This window comes from Castanea sativa, chromosome 9 (genome assembly GCF_040712315.1).
Source record: "Castanea sativa cultivar Marrone di Chiusa Pesio chromosome 9, ASM4071231v1".
NCBI classification, from domain to species: Eukaryota; Viridiplantae; Streptophyta; class Magnoliopsida; order Fagales; family Fagaceae; genus Castanea; species Castanea sativa.
This window is the reverse complement of record NC_134021.1, coordinates 26936406-26939302: the sequence shown is the minus strand read 5'-3', so window position 1 is coordinate 26939302 and position 2897 is coordinate 26936406.

The window sequence follows — 2897 nt, the reverse complement described above, 5'->3', positions numbered from 1 at the left end:
TTGCTCCTGAGGTTTCTCCTCCACCACCTCCTGTGGCTTCCAAGTCTGAGGATGATGATGGTGATGACGATGATGCTTCGGATAATGATGATGGAGATACTAGCTCTACCGATGAGATGTCTACTTGACCCTCTACCCCTTGTCACTCATGACAAAAAGGGGGAGTCGTAGTTTTGGGCTATGAGAATAGTCATACTTAGAGCTTGTATAGGACATCTCTGATAGGGGGAGTGTTGTTGTTTTGAGGGATGTAGTGAGGATTACTTGTATCTTTTTCTTTTCTTTACTTTAGATACATTTTCTTCTTGTACCTAGGTCTTGTGACCATGTATGACATACATTGGACTTATTCTCTTTATATGTTGATGTATGTTTCTTTCACCTACCCTTACATGTGTTGTTTATTTTCTATCTTTATACACATGATTCTTATTACTTGTATGTAATCTATTTTTTCTGTTTCACACTAAGATGCCTTGATGAGTTTTGTTTAAAGTATTTCAGAAATACAGGTTGTCAAAGTCTGCTTGCCATAAACTCTCTTCTTGCAAAGTTTTTCAAGAGTTTGTGTTAGGGTAGATTTTATTGTATTCAACAAGTGAATATGAGTTGAGTGATTTATGACTTCTCTCATATGTTCATTTGTTAGTTATGGTTTTGTCACGGATTGCCAAAGGGGGAGATTGTTAAGACATATGTGTTTCACTTGTTTAGAACATATGTCATTCTTTTATGTAATTGACTAATCCTTTGACAAAACACACTTTACGTGTATTTGGGTAGATTTAGGATGAGTTTTATGCTTCAAGAAACTGTGTTTCAAGATCAAGTGTTGAAGTCATCAAGTCTGTCCAAGAAACAGGCTGAAAAATGCAAGTTCATTAAAGCTCGACAGCTAGCATGTGTCGAGGTTTAAAGAGCTGTTCCAACCCCGTGACTCGACAGTTGCTCGGCAGCATCTCGACACCTCTATTTGTTGAGGTTTAAGAAAAACAGATTTTAAGTTCTGTTTTGATTCCAATCCGTGGATGTGTCTTTGGGCCATCAAAGTATTCATAAGTTGCACAAGCATTGAGAAATCCTTGTTCAAGCAAGTTGTGACTAGAGACAAAGTTCTTGCCCTAGTTCATCTCTTTTGTGAAGAAGTTGTTGTGTAATGTGTACCGTAGGGTTTTGTAACCAAGCATCGTCTTGATCTTCATCGTGTGGATGAATTGAAGAACTTTGCAGCCAACATTCTTCTTTCTCAAGTTGGTGAGTGAGTTACGTACTAGGATTTGTGCAATTGGTTAGTCATGTACTTGGGAGCCGTGCATTGAAAGGAGAAATTGTCATTACAGAACAAGTCCAATTGGGTATTGGGGTAAAGGTTCAACTGCAGGTTGGTAAGGTACTTGCGATTCCTTTACTTGTAACCGCTTGTTATGATATTAGTGGAATTTCGAGAGTGGTGACCTTAAAATCACCTGGTGGGGTTTTTGCCGTGTAGATTTTCCCCATTCATAAACAAATCATCATGTAATTTAATTTTCGCTGCATACTTAGTTTAATTAGTGATTTCTTTGTGTTACCACACACTTTGCATGCTAATTTGATTAAAATAACTTGGCTAATTAATCAACTTAATCTATCACAAGGGATCAATATGTTTTTGGCCTATCAGAAGGGCAAAATCAGGCTACCTGTTCAGACAGGGTCAAAGGTTGTGGAAGTGAACTTCATCATGGTAGACGCATACTCCCCTTATACTGCTATTGTGGCGAGACCTTAGCTCCACGCCATAGGGGTTGTGCCTTCCACCCTGCACTTAAAGGTAAAGTACCCGTTAGGGGACAAGGGCGAGGAGCTGGTTGGAAGTCAGTTTATGGCTAGGTAGTGCTTAGTGGCTGCGATCAGGCATCAGGCCGGAGGTGAGTCCTCGGCTGCTGCTGATCAGGGTTTATAGCAATCAAAGGTGCTAGTGTGGACCGCAAACGTGGTGGTAGGAGAGGCAGGATGTGAGGAGCTAGAAAAAGTTGTTATTGGTGATGATGAAGGTAAGTTCTTCCAGGTTGGAGTTCAGTTACCCCCTTAGGAGAAGGAAGAGCTGGTAGTATTTCTCAGGAAAAACATCGATGTGTTTGTATGGAGCGCTTATGAAGCTCCTGGGGTGGACTCAAACTTCATTTGCCATTACTTAAACGTCAATCCATCTGCCATCCCCAAAAAGCAACCACCTTGGCGCTTATCTAAGGAGCATTCTGAGGTTATCAAGAGGAAGTGACCAAGCTCAAATGGGTAGAGGCTATTAAAGAGGCATTTTATCCTGACTGGTTGGCCAATACAGTAGTGGTGAAGAAGAAAAGCGAGAAGTGGCAAGTATATGTGGACTTCATGGATTTGATTAAGGCCTGTCCAAATGACCCTTTTCCATGTCTTGGATAGACCAGTTAGTAGATGCAACTGTGGGCCATCCTCAAATGAGTTTTTTAGATGCCTTTCAAGGGTACCACCAAATACCATTAGTTTTGGATGATCAAGAGAAGATGACTTTTGTTACACCTACTGGAAACTACCACTACAAGGTGATGTCCTTTGGATTAAAGAATGCATGGTCTACTTATCAGAGGATGATGACCAGGATGTTTAAGCTATAGTTAGGTCAGAATATTGAGGTTTATATAGATGATATAGTGGTGAAAAGTAAGGTAGTATCATAGCATATGGGTGACCTTGGGAGCATTTTTTAAATTCTAAGGAGGAACAAACTATGTCTTAATGCTTCCAAGTGTTCTTTTGGCGTTGGCTTGGGTAAATTTCTAAGCTACATGGTCACTTATCGTGGAATTGAAGTCAACCTTAATCAGATCAAGGCAATTAACAATTTGCAACCTCCTTGAAATCCCAAAGAGATCTAG